The sequence below is a fragment of the Lynx rufus genome, unplaced genomic scaffold (assembly GCF_022079265.1).
Source record: "Lynx rufus isolate CCGP_SWC_20201006 ecotype Redwood Valley unplaced genomic scaffold, mLynRuf1.p SCAF_17, whole genome shotgun sequence".
In the NCBI taxonomy this organism is placed as follows: domain Eukaryota; kingdom Metazoa; phylum Chordata; class Mammalia; order Carnivora; family Felidae; genus Lynx; species Lynx rufus.
In genome coordinates, this window is record NW_025814831.1 from 1,217,142 (window position 1) to 1,223,332 (window position 6,191).

Below are 6,191 nucleotides of genomic sequence, written 5' to 3' on the forward strand. Positions count from 1 at the left end.
TGGTGGGCACAGCAGTGCTCCTGTGGAGGAGGGCAGAGGCCCATAAGGGGAACTGTGGTCTGAGTATCCCCTGGGTCGCATGGGGAGAGACAATTCCCTTCCTGGAGTGCATTTGGGAGATGGGGTATTGGCTCTCATAGGACAGGAGAGCTGACAGGCACCATTAAAATTCCCTGATCATTAGCATAGGAGCCTCTTCTGAGAGCAGCTAGCTGGACGCTGCCTTCTGGTTGTTCTTCACCATGTACTCCAAGCCCCTAGTGTTCATGCAACTGCCCATCTGGGGTAAACCAGCTCCAGGCACAGCACATCAAGACCCTCTCCCAGAGGATCACTGGGGTCCATGTCATATTGAGTTCACACAATTTGGAATTTTCAAACCCAGCTAGAGCTCCTGAGATAAAACATAAGAGCCCTGTGCCACCAGATGGGTCAATGGCTTGGACGCAGACAGGGTGAGAGAAATTCTGATGGAAGCCTGGGACCCACAAGTGTTCTCTCTGTGTGAGGGCTTCCTGAACAGGGGAGGCTGGGAACTCCAACTCAAGGGACTAGACAGGGAGCTGACGCCAATATTTCCTCCCACCAATCAGCATGGACAGATTTCACTCAGCAGCACAGTTTCCCCAGTGGAAGCTGAGCCACTAACACCAAGCTCCACCTACTCCAGCCCCCATCAAGTGCTTGCTACTAGGAAAGAGTGCCTGGCAACCAGACCACCACTGCACCCCTTCCTCCAAAGGCCACCATAAACCCCCACACGCACCAAATCAGCTGATCATACAGTGGGGCATATCCTCAACTCTATGGGAGATAGGAATTAGCCTCTTTTAACAAGCAGACCAAACTCACCAGGTGAAAACTCACAACACTGGGCACAAGGTCCAACACTCCCCACTGGAGACAAGGAGAAAATCTGCAGAGGACTGTCCTGAGGAACAGAGCAGCCAAAACACGACAGCACAGTGCCACGGAACATAAAACAAATGCTTCATGAAGTGTCAGGCCCTGGACACTATGTGAACACTTCTCAATAAAGATACTACCCTAGAAGCAGAAAAGATAACAGGATTTTCTAAAACATTTAAGAAGGCAGAGACATAGACAACAACATGATGGAGGAATTCATCCTAAAAGAAAAAATGATAAAAGGTCATTGTGAGGGATGTAATTAAAACACATAAACTAAGGTGCCTCAAACAGAATTTCTAAAAACTCTCATAATGAAACAGGATTTTCAAAAAGTATCATAAGGATACTAGCTGTGCTTGAGGAAAATATATGAGACATGAGGGATACCCTTACTGCAAACAGAAAAGACCTAAAAACTAGTCAGCATGAAATTTTAAATGTTGTAACCGAGATGTGAAACTGATTGGATATAATGACCTCAAGGCTGAAAGAAGCAGATGAATGAGGAAGGGACATAGAAGATAAAATTATGGGGGAAATGAAGTTGGAAAGAAGAGGAAATTTAAAATATTGCATCACAAACGTACACTTAGGAAAATCAGCAACTCCATAAACTGTAATAGCATTCTTTCAAAGGAGTCCCAAAAGAATAAGAGGGAGAAAAAGGGGGATACATTTTAGCTGAGTGAATTATAGTGAAAATTTCCACAAACTGGGGAAGGAAACAGACATCCACATCTAGGAGGCAAAGAGAACGCCCATTAAAATAAAAACTAAAATAAAAAGCAGGCCAACACTGAGACATATCATAGGAAAATGGCAAAATATCCAGATAAAGAAAAACCATAAAAGCATCAACACAAAAGAAGTTGCTAACTAACAAGGGAAGATTTAAAAAAAAACTATGGCAGATGTCTCTACAGAAACCTTCATGCAAGGAGGGAGTGGCATCGTATCCTCAACATGCGCAATTGAAAATTATGCAGCTAAGAATACTTTCTCCAGTAAGGCAGTCATTCAGATACAAGGAGTGATAGAATTTCCCAGACAAACAAAAACCAAAGGAGTTCATGGCCTCTAAATCAGCCCTGCGAGAAATTAAAGGGGACCCTTTAGTAACAAAGACTAGAAATAAACAGAGAAAATCTCCAGAAACAATGACTTTGGAGGTAACACTATGGCACTAAGTTTATATCTATCAATAATTACTGTGAATGTAAATGGACAAAATGCTCCAATCAAAAGTCATAGGATACCAGAATGGATAAAAACAAATACAAGATCCTTCTATACACTGCACACGATTGACTCATTTTCAACCTAAAACACCTGTAGATTGAAAGTGAGGGGAGGGTGAACAATTTATCATACTAATGGACGTCAAAAGAAAGTTGTAGTACCACACTCATATCACACTAACTAGTTTTCAAACCAAAGTTTGTTACAAGAGATCAGGAAGGCAGTATATCATCATAAAGGGGTCTATCCAACAAGAAGATCTGAAGCTTTAAATATTTATACCCCAAAAATGTAAGCACTGAAATATATACTCAATTAATAAGAAACATAAACTCATTGATAATAGACAATAGTAGTAATAGAGAACGTTAACACTCCACTAACAACAATGGAAAGACATCTAAGCTGAAAATCAATAAGGAAACAATGGCTTTGAAAGACACATGGACTGAATGGACTTAACAGATATATTCACAACATTCCATCCTAAAGCACCAGAATACACATTCTTTTTGAGTGTGCATGGAACATTCTCCAGAACAGACCACACACTATGTCACAAATCAGCCCTCTACAAGTACAAAAAGACTGAGATCATTCCATGCGTATTTTCAAACCACAACACTATGAAACTTGAAGTCGACCACAAGAAAAATTTGAGCAACACCGCCAATACATTAGGTTAAAGAACACTGTAGTAAAAGCGGAATGAGATGTTCAGGAAATTACAGAAGCAATAAAAAATACATGGAAGCAAATGAATATGAAAACATGCCAGTTCCAAACCATCTGGATGCAGCAAAGTTGATGGAAGAGTGAAAGATATAGCAGCACAGGCCAAACTCAAGAAAGAAGAAAGGTCTCAAACACACAACCACCTTACAACTAAAGGAGCTAGAAAAAGAACAAATGAACCCTAAAGCCAGCAGGAACAGGTAAACAAAAAAGATTAGAGCAGAAATAAATGATATAGAAACAAAGAAAAACAGTAGAACAGATGAATGAAACTATAAGTTGGTTTTTGTAAGAATAAATAAAAATGATAAACCCATGGGCAGACTTGGCAAAAACAAAAGAGAAAGGACGAAAGTAAATATAATCAGAATTTGAGAGGAGACATCGCGACTGACACCACAGAAATACAACTATGAGAAAATAATTTGGAGATTTATATGCCAACAAATTGGGCAATCTTGAAGAAATGGATAAATTCCCAGAATAATGTAAACTACCTAAACTGAAAAAGGAAGAAATAGAAAACAGGAACAGACTGATAATGAGCAAAGAAATTGAATCATTAATCAAAAATCTACTGACACACAAAAATCCAGGGCCAGATAGGTTCACAGGTGAATTCTACCAGATATTTAAGAAGAGTATAAAATATTCTATTTAAGTAGAATAGAATATTCCTGTCTTCACAAACTGTTCCAAATAATAGAAATGGAAAGAAAACTTCCAAATTCATTCTATAAGATCAGTATGATCACGGTTCCAAACCAGATTAAACCCCACTAAAAATGAGACTTTCAGGCCACTAGCCCTAATGAGCAAGAATGCAACAATTGTCAAGAAAATACGTGCAGGGGCGCCTGGGTGGCTCAGTCGGTTAAGCGTCTGACTTTGGCTCAGGTCGTAATCTCACAGTCTGTGAGTTCAAGCCCCGCGTCGGGCTCTGTGCTGAGGGCTCAGAGCCTGGAGCCTGTTTCAGATTCTGTGTCTCCCTCTCTCTGACCCTCCCCCATTCATGCTCTGTCTCTCTCTGTCTCAAAAATAAATAAACGTTAAAAAAAAAAAGGATAGAGAATACTTGCAAATTGAATTCACCAATACATTAAAAGGATCCTTTAACGTGACCAGGTGGGATTTATTCCTTGGCTGTAAGGGTGGTTCAATAGTCACAAATAAATCAATGTAATACATACCATCAATCAGAGAAAGGATACGAATGATATGACCCTCTCAATAGATGCAAAAAAAAAAAAATTTCACATAGTACAGCATCCTTTCTTGATAAAACCCTCAACAAGGGGTAGAGGAAACACACCTCAACATCATTAAGTCCGTACATGAAAACCCCACAGCTAATATCCTCAGCAGGGGAAAAAAACCTTTTCCTTTACTGTCAGGAACACAAGAGGGATGTCCACTCCAATCATTCTACTTAACACAGCACTGGAAGTCTTATCCTCAAAAACAGACAACAAAAATAAATAAAGGCATTCAAGTTGGAAAAAAGAAGTCAAACATTCCCTCTTCACAGATGACATAACACTCTATATAAAAAAACTCAAGACTCCACCAAAATATTGCAAGAACTGATTCACAAATTCAGCAAAGTCACAAGATACAGTACCAACATACTGAAATCGGCTGCATTTCTACACAGCAATAATGAAGAAACAGAAAGAAAAATAAAAAAACTATCCATCCCGTTTACAACTGCACCAAATATAATAGGATACCTAAAGAGTTAAAATATCTATACTCAGAAGACTCTAAAAACGGTGAAAGAAACTGAGGATGACACAAAGAAATGGAAACACCTTCAATGTTCATGGATTTAAGGAGCAAGGAGTGTTGAAATGTCTATGCTACACAAAGAAACGGGAGACTTCATGATTATGGATTTCATGCTATATTACAAAGCTGTACTTATCAAGACAGTAAGCTACAAGCACAAAAGAGACACATAGATCAAGAGAACAGAAGAGTAAACCCAGATATGGACTCACAAATGTATGGCCACCTCATCTTGGATGAAGTAGGAAAGACTATGGAATGGGAAAAAAGACAGCCTTGTCAACAAAGGGTGTTGGGAAAACTGGACCAGAACATGCAGAAGAATGAAACTGAACCACTTGCTTACTCCATACACAAAAATAAATCCAAATGGGTGAAAGACCTAAATGTGAGACAGGAGACCATCAAATCCTAGAGGAGAACACAGGCAGCAACCTCCTGGACATCGGACATAGCAACTTCTTACTAGACGTGTCTCGAGAGGCAAGGGAAACAACAGCAAACTTGAACTACTGGGACCTCATCAAAATGAAAACCTTCTGCACAGCTAAAGAAACAATCAACGAATCTAAAAGGCATTCTACAGAAATTAAAAAGGTATTTGCAAACCACATATCTGATAAAGGCTTACTATCCAAAATCTATAAAAAAAACTTCTCAAACTCAACACCCAAAAACAAAGAATCCAGTGGAGAAATGGGCAGAAGACATGAGGAGATACTTTTCCAAACAAAGCATTCAGATGGCTAACTGACACACGAACATATGCTCAACATCACTCATCATCAGGGAATTACAAATCAAAACTACAATGAGAGATGACTGCACACCTGTCAGAATGGCTACAATTAACAACCCAGGAAACAACAGATATTGATGAGGATGAGGAGAGAAGGGAACCCTTTTATACTCTTGGTGGGAATGCAAAGTGCCCGGACCATTCCAGAAAACAGTTTAAAAACTAAAAATCAAACAACCTTACACTCCAGCAATTGCTCTCCTAGGAATAGATTCAAAGCATACAAAACTTCTGATTTGAGGAAGTACATGCACCCCAATGTTTACAGCAGCATTAACTATGACAGCCAAACTGAGGAAAGAGACCAAAAGTCCACCATGTGATTAATCTGATATATGTATAGAATGGTATATTACTCAGTCATAAAAAAGAATGAAATCTTGCCATTTGCAAAGATGTTGATGCAGCTAGAGGGTATCACGCTAAGCAAAGTAAGTCAGTCAAAGATGACAAACACCATATGATTACCTCATATGGGGAATTTAAGAAACACAACAGATGATCTAGGGGAAGGGGAAAAAGAGCAAGAAATCATAAAAAAACTCTAAGGTTAGAGACCAAACTGAGGGTTGCTGGAGGGCAGGTGTGTGGGGGATGCAATAATGGGTGTTGGGGATTAAGGAGGCCACGTGTTGTGATGAGTACTGGGTGTTAATGTAAGTGATGAACCAATAAGTTCTACTACTGAAATTAATATTACACAATATGTTAACTAACA